Consider the following 14,630-nt stretch of genomic DNA (forward strand, 5'->3'; position numbering starts at 1 on the left):
GGCCAGCTCACCACATGGGTCAGGAGGCCCCGAGTACAGAACCCTGGACCCTCCATGTGGTAGGTGGACGTTCTATCACTTGAGCCACAACTGCTTCCCAGGGCAAGACTTTTCAACTGGGGGTTCATGTGTAGAATTTAGAGAGTCCGAGAGCTTAGATGGGGGAAAAAGTTACAACTTTATTTTCATAAACTCTGACTGAAGTTTAGTTCTTTCTTCATTTATAAACATAGGGATTAGTAGTACATTTGAAATAATAGATGTCATATAATATTACCGTTGATGCTGATGTCCCAAAATGTTTGTTATCCCTTCTTTGAATTTACAGTAATTAGACCTACAAGTAAAACTGTTAAGAAGCCCTTGTATTACTATAGCACTAATTTCTTTTACAAATATTTTCATAATAATACTTCAGTGTAATTGTTTTTTTTTCTTTTTGTAATCTTATGTACTTTATTTTAGGTGTTTAAAAACATTATTCTGAAAATAAGTCCATAGACTTCATCAGACTGCCAAATGGTTCCATGGCACAAAAAATGGTTACAAATCCCTGGATTGGGAAGAGTGACAGATGGTAGAACAAACAAGCTAGGTAGGAGGCTGTGGAAATAGTCTGGGCAAGAAACGATAATGGCTTGAAGTAAGGTAGACCCTATGAGAATGAATAAGAAGCAAAATCAATAAAAAATGAACAAAAACAACATGGGACTATACAACACAATTGTGAACCCCTGTGTAAACTATAGACTATAGTTAATTGTATAATTATAATAATCTTTCACCAATTATAACAAAAGCACCACAGTAATGCAAAGTGTTAATAATACAGAAATTGTATGTGTGCAAGGAGAGTATAAGGAACTCTATTTTTTTTAAGATTTATTTGTTTATTTCTCTCCCCTCCCCCCCCACCCCAGTTGTCTGTTCTCTGTGTCTATTTGCTGCGTCTTCTTTGTCCACTTCTGTTGTCAGTGGCGCTGGAATCTGTTTCTTTTTGTTGCGTCATCTTGTTGTGTCAGTTCTCCATGTGTGTGGCACCATTCCTGGGCAGGCTGCACTTTCTTTCGCCCTGGGCGGCTCTCCTTAAGGGGCGCACTCCTTGCACGTGGGGCTCCCCTATGCGGGGGACATGCCTGCATGGCAGGGCACTCCTTGTGTGCATCAGCACTGCGCATGGGCCAGCTCCACATGGGTCAAGGAGGCCCGGGATTTGAACCGTGGACCTCCCGTGTGGTAGATGGATGCTGTAACCACTGGGCCAAGTCCGCCGCCCAGGAACTCTACTTTATGCACAATTTTTCTGTAAACCTAAAACTTCTCTAATATAAAATTAAAAAAAGAAATGAAGTATTGGTACATGCTGCAATATGGATGAACCTTGTAAACATTGAATGAAAGAAGCTAGTCACAAAAGACCACATACTATAATATTACATGGATATGAAATGTCCAGAATAGGCAGATTTAGAAACACAGAAAGTATATTACCCATTGCCTAGTAATTGGGATGAGGAGGGAGGGGGTGTCTGCTAAATGACACAGGTTTTCTTTTTGGGGTAATGAGAATGTTCTAAATTTAGCTCCATTGATGATTGCACCACTTTGGGAGTTTACTAATTGAATTGTATACCTTACATGGGTGAATTTTATGGTGTAAGAATTATATCTCAATAAAGTTTTTAAGAAAAGAAAAAAAAAGTAAAATCAAGCGATGATTATGAGATAAAATTAACAGGATTTCGTTCCAGGTTTCTACCTTGGGCAACTGAGTACTGGTGCTGGAGAGGGAATACAGAAGAAATAGGAAACCTGAGCCCCAATTTAATAATTACCTTTTTTAAAAAACAGAGTTTTATTACATTAATCCTGTCCTGTTTTTAAATTCAGACACTCATCCAAATAATTGTAGATTTAATTGAAGTGAGTCCTCAGGCTTCTTAACCTGAATATTTATTTATTTAACAACCAGAGGTGTTTTGTTGTTATTGTTTTTTTTTTTGTTGTTGTTGTTGTTGTTTTTGCTGACCAGAAGGTGCAGCAAATAAGTCCTTGGTTGGTGAAATTATCATCATCTTCTTCATCATAGCTACCATTTATTGAATGTTTAGGGTGCAAATATCACTGTGCTAAAGTGCTTATATAAGTCACCCTTTTAAATCTTAGAGGGTAGGGTACATCTTATTCCTCATTTTCCTTCTATCTGCATGTCACCCTTTCTCAGTTTCTTTTGCTGATTCTGTTTTTAGCATTAGAGAGCTCAGGGTTCAGTTTTGGATCTCTTCCCTTTCTATATGCACTTACTCCTTTGGTGATCTCATTTAATATGATTCCTTTAAATACTCTGTTTGACAACACCCAAATGTTTGTCTCCAGCTTGGACCACCCCCTGAACTCCTATGTTCTCAACAACTCCACTGGGATATCTAACAGATGCCTTCAACCTAATATGTCCCAAACCAAACTCCTGATCTTTTCACTTCAAATCTGGGTCACTCATCATTCTCCCCAACTCAGTAAATGGCACACCTCCATTCTTCCTGTTGCTTGGGTCAAAATTTATCTTTGACTCAAGTTCTTTTTTTTTTTTTTTTAAAGATTTATTTTTATTTCTCTCCCTTTCCTCCCCAACCACCCCCCCCCCCAGTTGTCTGCTCTCTGTGTCCATTCGTTGTGTGTTCTTCTGTGTCTGCTTGGATTCTTTTCAGCGGCACTGGGAATCTGTGTCTCTTTTTGTTGTGTCATCTTGCTGCGTCAGCTCTCCGTGTGTGTGGCACCACTCCTGGGCAGGCTGGACTTTCTTCTGCGTGGGACGGCTCTCCTTGCGGGGCACACTCCTTGCGTGTGGGGCTCCCCTATGTGGGGGACATCCCTGCGTGGCATGGGACTCCTTGAGTACATCAGCACTGCATGTGGGCCAGCTCCCCACACATGTCAGGAGGCCCTGGGTTTGAACCCTGGACCTCCCATGTGGTAGGCAGACACTCTATCCATTGAGCCAAGTCAGCTTCCCTGACTCAAGTTCTTTCTCTCTCACATCCCACATCCAATCTGCCAGCAAATCCAGCCTTTGAAATTTATCTGGAATCTGACCACCTCTCATCAACTCTCCTGTCATCCTCTCATACCTAGACTATTTTAAGCCTCCTCACTGGTCTCTGTGCTTCTGCCCTTAATTCCATACTCTAGCCAGTGATCCTTTAAAAAGCTAAGTCAGGTCATGCCACCTCTCCTAATAAAAGTTAAAGTATTTGCAAGCCATAATTTGTAACAAATGTAAAAATACAAGGCGTTGGTGGTGGATTGATGAATGGGACCCCTATATGATGTTATGCATGTTTGTTTTATAAGTTCAAAACTTTTTCTATGTACTTATGGTTTATGTATGAATGATATAAAAATAACAGAGTGGGGGAAGCAGACATGGCTCAACTGATAGAGCATCCACCTACCATATAGAGGGTCCAAGGTTCGATCCCCAGGGCCTCCTGACCTGTGTGCTGAACTGGTCCATGCACAGTGCTGCCATGTGCAAGGAGTGCCGTGCCACATGGGCATCCCACATAGTGGAGCCCCACGAGCAAGGAGTGCACCCCACAAGGAGAGCTGCCCTGTGCGAAAAAAGTGCAGCCCGCTCAGAAATGATGCCACACACATGGAGAGCTGACGCAGCAAGATGATGCAACAAAAAGAGACACAGATTCCCGGTGGTGCCAGATAATGCAAGCTGACACAGAAGAACACAAAGCAAATGACCACAAGAGAGCAGACAATGGGGGGGAAGGGGAGAGAAATAAATAAATCTTTTAAAAAAATAGGGTGGTGTAGCAGTTTGATATGGTTATGAATTCCAAAAATAGATATTGGTTATGTTTGTAATCTGGTCTGTACCTGGGCATGATTAAGTTACGATTAGGGCTTTGATTGGGCCATGTCATTAGGGTGTTGAGTCCCCATTCCTTGGTGGGTGGGGACTCACAGATAAAATGCATGGCAAAGGACAGAGTTGAGGGTTTTTGATGTTGAAGTTTGATGCTGAAACCTTAAGCTGGAGCCCCGGGAAGTAAGCTCACAGAGGAAAGAGAAGCCAGCTCCAGGAAGACAGGGTCCCTGAGCCCAGGAAGAAGCAAGGCCCTGGGAAGAAAGGAACTTTGAACTCAGAGGGAAGCAAGACCCTGGAAGAGAGGAACATAGGAAGCTTGAACCCTTGCAGATGTTGGCAGCCATCTTGCTCCAACACATGAAAATAGACTTTGGTGAGCTAAGTAACTTATGCTTTATGGCCTGGTATCCGTAAGTTCCTACCCCAAATAAATACCCTTTATGAAAACCAACCAATTTCTGGTATTTTGCATCAGCACCCCTGTGGCTGACTAATACAGGTGGGTTGGGGGAAAATACATCAAATGTAAGATACTTTGGTTAGTGGTAATATTTTGAGGATGGCCTTTCATCATTTGTTAAAAATGTTTCACAACAATGCGAGGTATTAGTGGTGGGCTGAGGTGTGAGAGCCCTGTTTGATGTTATGCATACTTTTTTTTAAGTAAGTTCACAACTTTTACTATATGCTTATTGTTTATGTATCTTTATGTATGAGTGACATACTTCAATAAATTTTTTAAATAAAAAAATGTTAAAGTATTTATAGTAGCCTAAAAGGCCCTACCCGATTGGATCCTGTGATGGTTTTGAAGCTATATGGACCCCAGAAAATCGTGTTCTTAAAGCTAATCTATTCCTGTGGGTGTAAACCTATTATAAGTAGGGCCTTTTGATTAGGCTACTTCAGTTAAGGGCTTTCAGTAAGGCATGGTCCAGGGTGGGTTTTAATCCTCTTACTGGAATCCTTTATAAGAGAATGCAGTTCAGACAAAGAGAGAGAGAAGGCCACAGAAGCAGGAAGCTGAAAGCAACGAAACCCAAAAGAGAAGGGAGAGACCAACAGAACCACCATGTGCCTTGCCTTACGACAGAGGAGTCTGGGATTATTGGCAGCCAGTCTTCAGGGAGAAAGCATCTCCTGATGATGCCTTGATTTGGACACTTTGGTGGCATCAGAACTGTACACTTGAAAGGTAATAAATTCCCCATTGTAAAAGCAAACCCATTTCTGGTATATAGCCTTTGGCAGCTTGTTGTCTAAAACAGACCCTGTTACTTCTCTCTGACCCAACCTATTGCTTCCCTACCCCTCATTTTGTTGAAGTCACACCGACCTTGCTTTTGCTCAGATACACCAGGCCTTTGTAGTTGGTGTTCTCTTTGCCTGGGACTCCATTCCCCCAGATATCATGTAGCTTGTTTCCTCCCCTCCTTCAAGTCTTGGATCAAATGTCGCCACTTCAGTGAGACCACACCCTGTATCCTCTTTCCTCTTTTCCTGTATCCTCTTTTCCTGTTCTGTTTGTCTTGATGACACTTCTCACCTTCTAACATGCCATATAATTTATTTATTTATTTTATTTATAGGATAACTCCCCATTGTAATTAAGCTCAATGAAGGCGGAGTTTTTTTTTTAACTTTCAGTTTGAAAGAATTAAGATTCACAAGAAGTTGCAAAGAAATATACAGGGAGGTCCTGTGCAGCTTTCACCCAGCCTTCCCCAATGTTAACATCTTGCATAACTATTGTACGATAGCAAAACCAGGATATTGATATTTTAAAATAATTTTTAATTGTTTTTTTCCAAAAAGATACATAGATCACAAATAAATGTTACATTAAAAAATATAAGTGGTTCCCATATACCCCACCTCCCCACCCCCCACTCCTCCCACATCAACAACCTCTTTCATCATTGTGGCACATTCATTGCATTTGGTGAATACATTATGGAGCACTTCTGCACCACATGGATTAGAGTTTACATTGTAGTTTATACTCTTCCACAGCCCATTCAGTGCATTATGGCAGAATATATAATGTCCAGCAACTGCCCCTGCAATATAATTTAGTACAATTCCAAGTCCAAGAAATGCCCCCACATCACATCTCTTTTTCCCTCCCCCTGCCCTCAGCAACTACCATGGCCACTGTCTCCACATCAATGAAAGAATTTCTTCCATTGCTAGAGTCACAATAGCTCTATAGTATAATACCAGTAAGTCCACTCGAATCCATATTTTATTCCTCCATCCTGTGATGGTGATGTCCACTCCACCTCTAAATGAAGAGGAGGCTTAGATCCCACATGGCTGATGGATGTGATTCTCCTGCTTGGAATTGTAGGCCCTCTCAGTTTCCTGGTGGTTGACCATCTTCACCTCCCTGTTAGCTGACCTGTGTAAGTTCAACAAACCGGAGAGTAGGAGCTGCAACTCTGCTGAGGCTCAGGGCCCAGCTGGCACATGGCCAGTCCAGAGATTCAAGTCTCCTGAGTATATACCAACCCCAGCACCAACCACAGTTTCAGTAAAAGTGACAGATGAGGCATGTTTATAAAAGTCACATTTGAGTCCAACTCCATCACACTCAGGAGCACAAATTCCAAGGTAGGGCCCACTGACAAAGCACTGAACTCCAGAGCCATCTGCCATGATGTAGAACCTATGTGTCTCTGCAGCCCTCAGGAGCACCAGTACCTGGAGTTGTATATACTTTGGCTGTGATCCTGCCGGGTTGTGCATAAGTGCAAACCCTCCAATGACCTCTCAACTCATTTTGAAGTCTCTTAGCCATATAAACTTGTTTTTACCATTTCCCCCTTTTATTCAAGATTTTTTTTAAGTTTTATTTTTTTATTTCTTTCCCTTTCCCCCTGTTGTCTGCTCTCTGTGTCCATTCACTGTGTGTTCTTCTGCATCCGCTTGCATTATCAGGTGGCACTAGGAATCTGTGTCTCTGTTTTGTTGTCATCTTACTGCGTCAGCTCTCCGTGTGTGTGTGTGTGGGGGGCCCACTCCTGGGTGGGCTGCGCTTTTTTCATGTGGGGCGGCCCTCCTTGCAGGGTGCACTCCTTGCGTGGGGGCGCCTTGCATGGCACAGCACTCCTTGAGTGCAGCAGCACTGCGTGTGGGCCAGTTTACCACACAGGTTAGGAGGCCCTGGGTACCGAAGCCTGGATCTCCTATATGGTAGGTGGACGTTCTATCAGTTGAGCCACGTCTGCTTCCCTTATTCAAGATCTTTTTATAGTTGCATCACCAGCTGGTGATTGGTAGTAATCCCTCGGCACCAAGGAGACTCATCCCCAGGAATCATGTCCCATGCTGAGGGGAAGATTACATTCTGAGTTTGGGTTAGAGAGTGGCCACATTTGAGCAAGATGGAGGCTTTCAGGAGGTAACTTTTAGGCACCCTGCAGTATTGATATTGGAACAATCCACAGAGCTTATTCAGATTTATCCAGTTATATATGTATTCATTTGTGTGTGTGTAGTCCTATGCAATTTTATCATGTGTGTGCCTTCATGTAACTGCCACCACAATCAGATATAGAACTGTACCATCACCACAATGCTCCATAAGGGCAGAGATTTGGGGTCAGATTTTTTCATACCTGTATGCCCAGCACCAAGAACCAAGCTTGACACCTAGTAGGCCCTCAATATCTATTGTGCGGTCACCCCTTGGGCTGAAATGTGGTTTGCTGGCCTGGCGGGGGAGCAGCCGCGGCAGGCCAAGCCGCTGCCCCCATAATAGGGTGGCTGGTCGGACTCACCGCCACCCCTGAAGGGAGCTCGGCATGGGCGCAGAGTGCCCTCGGGTCTCCCCTTCTCGGCAGCCATGCTTCCGCGGCCGCCCCTCCTCCCGGATGGCGCCACACGATGCCTGTGGGGCGACACCCTTCTTCTTCTTTCTCCCTGCGCAGGCGCAGGGCGGAAAAATCCAGTCTGCCCTTTTCCCTCCCCCCCCCGACAGCAGCAACAGCCAGGCGTGGGCGGGAAACTCAAGACTCAAGTCTGCCCTCCACCCCAGCAACAGCAGCCACCAATCCCTAAACCCTGCCACTTCCCCCAGCAACAGCAACAGCCAATCCCTAACCACCACCCCTCCCCCATCCAGTACCGCCCACTGACCTTTCACCAGCAACCAATCAGAACAGGGCGTGGCTACGACCAATCAGCCTTCCCCAGCCCCTATAAAACTGTTGCCTCTCCCTCAATAAAGTGGACTTGCGTGTTTACCTTGTCTCCGCGGTAGTTCTTCTGCCGTGCGCCCTCCAGTCCTGAGAGCCCCCGACAAGGGCCTGGCCTCCCTTGTCCCCAGTTCGTCGCCGGCTTCTCCGGGCGACCCCTTCGTCGCCGGCTTCTCCGGGCGACCCCATCAGCCGAACCACGCAACCCCTGTGAGACCGATCCCTCGTCTGCTGCCAGACCGACCCCTCGTCCCAAGTGGGACCGACCCCTCGTCCGCAGCCAGACCCCACCTCTACCGACCGAGCAAGCCGCCGCACTGTTGAATTAAAAAGGCAGTAGAGTGTAATGGCAACAGCACAGACTCTGAAGCCAGGAATACCTGGGTTTAAGTCCCAGCTCTGCAACATACTAGTTATCTGACCTTAGGTATATAATTTAACCTCTCTGTGCCTCAATTTCCTTATCTGTAAAATGGAATTAAACAGTAGTACTTACCTCATAGTGCTGTGATGAGGACTCAAATAGTCCCTGGTAAGACGTATTAAGCACATTGTAAGGTAATGAGTTAACGTGTGCCTGGCACATAATAGTCATCAAGCTCAGTAAATGGCAGCTAATATTACTTTCTTTCCTTGCATTTTTATAGGGCACATAGTGCTTGGACATAAGAAAGGTACAAATAAGCTATTACAAGAATGTTGAAGGGATGATGATTTCCAGCTAGGGGGAAGAGGTGGCACTGGAATTCAGCCTTAAAAGGTGAGTGATTAATCAAGAACTACTTCATGTAAACAGTTTGTTTTTTTAGCTATAGAAAAATAACCAGTAGAGGTCTCTGAAAGGCATCCAGCCTTGCTGAGCTCACCTTTTTTCCCCCTTTTAACAATAGTTAGAAGTGGAATATAGACAATTTACCGAGTCCCTTCACCCTAGTTTTCAGGCTGCACTGCATTAAACTCAACTCACTAACTTAGGGAATTATTACCCTCTAGTTCCTCTATGGGCCAATACATTTTCAGAAGCATTAAAAAAATCATTAAAGTATCACTTAACAAATGGGTAGAATCACTTGGCTATTTGTCCCTTTTTTTATTCCATAATTATGTTTATGTTTTTTGTTTTGTAAACAGTAATGGGCCATACCTTTTATTTTGTTTGAAAGAAAAACCTTTGATCCAGTCTTTCAAGAACTGTTCCATTTTTGTGTCTTTTTTTAGGAGGGAGGGAGTTACCGGTTAATTTGTTTTGAAATATTTAGGCATTCTTTGAGTTACAAAATTGTGATGTAGGGATTTGTGAGACATTCACATGTGAAAGATGACTTAATTAGTTATCTGCTTAAGCAGAATAAAGTGCATATATGTACATCGCATGTATGTAATCATAACTCCACTGTGCAGTGCCTTTTAGATGTTCCACTTTCTATAAAGTCTTCAAATTTTTGCTTTTATATATTATATATATGATGCGATGTTGTAGAAATACATGTATAATATACATATTTCTTCCCAGGGGCATCTGATAGCTCTGTATTCTGTTATGGAAGTTGAAAGTAAAAAGTATTTTACCTCAGAAATTAAAGTTAACTAAAAAAGTACTTTTAAATAACGTTCCCTCCTCTCTCCCTCCCCCCAAAAAAGGTAAGTGGTGAGGTCGGGACATGGAGAGATGGGAAGAAGTATGTTCCAGCCACTAGGAACAGTATGAGGCAAAGCATAGAGGTTGCTGGGCACAGGATTCCATCTGTAATAAATTCAGATTGTTTGGAGCCAAGGGAGGCAAGTTTCAGGGACCAGAATTCAACACTTCTGGATACCACAGGGGTCAGGAATATTGATGACTGTGATGAGGGTCACCCCTCTGCTAGAGAATCTCCGATGGCTTCATACCATCTGGAATAAAAGCCCAAGTCTATGACCTGTTAGTTCTCTTACTTCATTCTATCCCCTTTTATTACTCTCTCCCTTGCTCACTCTACTCTAGTCACTTTGGCTTCTTTGCCATCCCTGGACCAGGCCGGGTACACTCCAACCCCAGAACCTTTTCATATACTCTTTCCTCTGGAAGGCTGTTTCTCCAAATATTCCATAAGGCTGAACCCCCTCATTTCCTTCTCAAGTCTTTTTTTTTTAATACGTTATTTGCAATTGATTTTTTTTAAGATTTATTTTTTATTTCTCTCCCGTTCCCTGCCCCCCACCCCGTTGTCTGCTTTCTGTGTCCATTTGCTGTGTGTTCTTCTGTGTCTGCTTGTATTTTTGTCAGTGGCACCCGGAATCTGTGTCTAGTTTTGCTTGCATCATCTTGCTGTGTCAGCTCTCTGTGTGTGCGGAGCCATTCCTGGGCAGGTTGCACTTTTTTCACGCTGGGTGGCCCTCCTTTTGGGGCACACTCCTTGCACATGGGGCTCCCCTACACGGGGACACCCCTACGTGGCACGGTACTCCTTGCGCACGTCAGCATGGAGCATGGGCCAGCTCACCACACAGGTCAGGAAGCCCTGGGTTTGAACCTTGGACCTCCCATGTGGTAGGCGGATGCCCTATCTGTTGGGCCAAATCCGCTTCCCCTTCTCAAGTCTTGACTCAGAATTCATCTTCTCAGTGAGACCTTTCAATCCCCACCTATCTATCCCCCTTGCTTGCTTTTTTTCTCTGAAGCACCTGTGACTTTCTAAAAATGTATATATTTGCTTATCTGTTTAACTTAGTTTCTTTCCACTTGAATGTAAGTTCCATGGAGGCAGGATTTTCTTGTCTGTTTTGTTCATGGATATAATTCCTAGAATATGAATGGCACATGGCATGTGTTAAAAAAATACTTAGTGAATGAATAAATGAATGAAGAGTGGTGACCTGAACTAGAGCAGTGGGGGGATGGCGAGGAGGGAGATTGATTGGACAAACAGAGTATAACGAATGAATGGCTGTGGGGAGTGAGGATGGAATCAGGTATGACCCTCAGTGCCTGAGTAGATAGTTATCATTCTGTGCAATACAGGAATGAAGGAACTTGAGTTTGGACCTGGGAGGCTTGTGGGCAGCTGTGTGTGACAAAAAGGAAGTGGTCAGGGCCTGGAGATCCAGAGGATGACCTTAAAGTTTGGAAATGTGGATATTATATCATGTCTTAAAATAACCATAAACAATTGATTACATATTTAACCATGTCTTTATAGCAGGCACGTAATACATATTTGGGGAATGAATAAATGAGTTCTGTGAGACTTCTCAGGATAGCTAATCCTATGTAGTTGTCAACATAAACTTTCCAAGAATTCACCAAGTGTAAGCCTACCTTTGCAATCTTGCTTTCCCTAATAATGACATAAATTATCATAATAAAATTTTCTGATATAGAGCACAGCCTCAGAGTCAGCAAGGAAAATTCCAGTCAGCCACCATAAAGATATATAACACAGAGCTCTATATACCAAGAAAAGGCTACAAAATTCCTTTAACTTTTTTCATAGGGAATTATCTTAAAGATATCAAAGAATGTTATGTCTTAAGTTTGTAATCAGAATTAAATTACCACCTCAGGATGACCTCATTTATGCATACTGGTGGAAAGGGGTCAGTTCCTGATTTTGAAGGCACTAAAGCTTCATGAATGCCCAAGCCATTCCTTTTTCACTGCCGTGGACATCCCCACTCCACCTCCTCACCCCATGAATTTTTCCTGCCTACTTCCCTTAGCATCAGTTCTCTCCCCAGAACAGCTAACCCTCCATGACTGTATGCTCTGTGCGGGCAGGGACCCCATATTGTTCACTACCATATACTCAGTGCTAGCACAGTAGGAGGTGCTCAGCAAATGTTCACTTATCCAGTGTCTGAATTGTCTCAACCCTGTCTTTATTCTAAAAGGGTAACAGAAATCAAACTTGTGTCATAAGTAGGCAAAAAAAATGAAATGAAGGGAAGCGGACTTGGCCCAGTGGTTAGGGCGTCCGTCTACCACATGGGAGGTCCGCGGTTCAAACCTCGGGCCTCCTTGATCCATATGGAGCTGGCCCAGGCGCAGTGCTGATGCGCAGAAGGAGTGCCCTGCCACACAGGGGTATCCACGCGCAGGGGAGCCCCATGCACAAGGAGTGTGCCCCCCAAGGAGAGCCGCCCAGCGCGAAAGAAAGTGCATCCTGCCCAGGAATGGCGCCTCACACATGGAGAGCTGACACAACAAGATGACGCAACCAAAAGAAACACTGATTCCCATGCCGCTGACAACAGAAGCGGACAAAGACGACGCAGCAAATAGACACAGAGAACAGACAACCAGGAGGGGTGGGGGGGGGAGGGGAGAGAAATAAATCTTAAAAAAAAAAATCAAATGAACTCTTGCTTTTCTTGTTTACAACATAGTTGGTTTTTATTAAGAATATGAAATTATGATTTATGAGGAAGTAGTCCAACGTCCCCACCTTCTGCATGCACACACACACAAGAAAAAGAGCAAGGGAGCACTAGAAAGAGAAAGAAGTGGCACTGTGGAATAGGAAGTCAATTTAGATGCATTTTTTAAAAAATTGCTTAGCAGCAGGGAGGTCCCTCTTGTAGTCTCACCAATTGATCTTGTTTGAGGATTTTTTTCCAGCAACACTTTGCAGTCTAGGTACAGGAGGCTCCCATGCCATGCCTTGCCACCACAGCCCTTCTCCCATGGTGCACTGTACTGTTTCTAATTTGTCTCTTGCCACCACTGGACCATGAATTCTTCAAGAACAAGGACTTGATTGACTCCTTGACCCCCAGGGCCTGGCACACAGTCAGTGATTATCAAACATTTGCTAAGTGAATACATACGAGAGTAGAAGAAACTTAGGGGGGTGGAGCTAGTGTGGTTTGCCCCAGCTTGGACTGGCAAGGCAGGTAGAACAAGAGGGAGGTGCTGATATGGAAACAGCCTTGAACTGGCTGGCAATAGGGTCCAGGGCTGGGTAAGGAGGTGAGTGATGCCAGCTCATGACTGATAGTTCATCCTCCTAAGGCCAACTCCTCTCACTTCTACCTTGGCTTCCATTTTCACCTATCTTCTCAGGAAACTTATACTATTGATTATCACTTCCCTTGGGTATTCATCCTCTCTCTACTAGAGCTTTCCTTTTGGTTTCTAAACATGCTATAATATTTCACATCTTTAAAAATAATCCTCCATAAGCACTGTTTACCCTAGCTGTTGCCACTTTTTCCCACTGTCACGCCTCTTGAAATAGTTGTCTATATTGTTTCCACTTCATCTCCCACTTATTCTTCAACCCAAGCTGGCATCTGTTCCATATCATTCTGCATCAGTGATTTGAAAGTTACTGAATCCAATGGCCTTTTTTCAAATATAATATTTGATCTTTCAGCAGAATACAACCTTGCTGGCCACTACCTCTCTTTCTGAAATAAATAACACCTGTCTTCTGGATTTTCTCCTACTCTGGCTATTCATTCTCTATCTTTGTAGATTCATTTCCCTACCTGCTTACTAATGTTAGAGTTCTTCAAGGCTGGGCCTTTTGTGATTTTCTTACTTCACTCTTTCTCCCTAAGTGACTGAATTCATGCCTGTGGCTTCAATGACCACATAAAAATAGATAAATTCCCAATCTTTATCTCCAGCCCAAATCTTTTCTCTGAGCTCCAAGACTCATCCAACTGTTCCAGTTCCATTTCCCACCTCCCATTCATACCTCACTGTAACATGGTTTCTACCCCACCAGTTTACTAATGACCTCATACTGCCAAATCCAATGAGCACATTTCTTATCTTCTTTAACCTCTTTGTGGCATGGGACACTGTTGACCATTCCCCTTCTTCCTAAAAATTTCCCTTTCTTATTTTAGTCCTTTCCCCCAGGTGAGGACCATTCTTTTTCAGTCATCGTCAAGGGCTAGTTTCTAAAAGCTGAGAGGAAAACATAAAGCAGTGACTCATTAAGTGAGGGCAATCTGGTACCGTTAGGAGGTAGCAGGATGAAAATTCAGCAGGAGCTCAAGGACTGTGACAGTTTGAAGTTTTTTTGTAAATCCCAGAAAAGATCATGTTCTTAAACTAATCTATTCCTTTGGGTGTGAGACTCTTTTATTGCCTTAGATTCAGTTAAGGGACCTTGATTAGATTCCTTTTGATTAAGATTGCTTTAGGGCCTTTGATTGGACTATGTCAGTTAGGTGTGACCCAGGTTAGGTCTCTGCTCTCTTGCTAGGATCTTAGTAAACTAAGAACTGAAAGTAGAAACACAGAGAGAGCTGCCATTTTGACTGTCATGAGAGGACTACAGGAAGTCAGAGTCTCAGAGGCTGAGTGGAAGCCGAGAGAAACCCTGGAGGCTGAGAGGCCAGAGGCTAGAATCAGGAGATCAGGCCTGAAGCAAGGAGAAGCTGCCATTTTGCTTCGCCGCGTGGCAGAAGCCCAGGATCTGACCAGCAGTTGACCTTTCGTGAGAAAGCATCTCTGATGATGCCTTGATTTGGACATTTTCACAGCCTCAATACTGTAAGCTTTTACCCTAGTAAATCCCCATTATAAGAGCCAACATATTTCTGGTATTTTTGTA

Source organism: Dasypus novemcinctus, chromosome X (genome assembly GCF_030445035.2).
Source record: "Dasypus novemcinctus isolate mDasNov1 chromosome X, mDasNov1.1.hap2, whole genome shotgun sequence".
In the NCBI taxonomy this organism is placed as follows: Eukaryota; Metazoa; Chordata; class Mammalia; order Cingulata; family Dasypodidae; genus Dasypus; species Dasypus novemcinctus.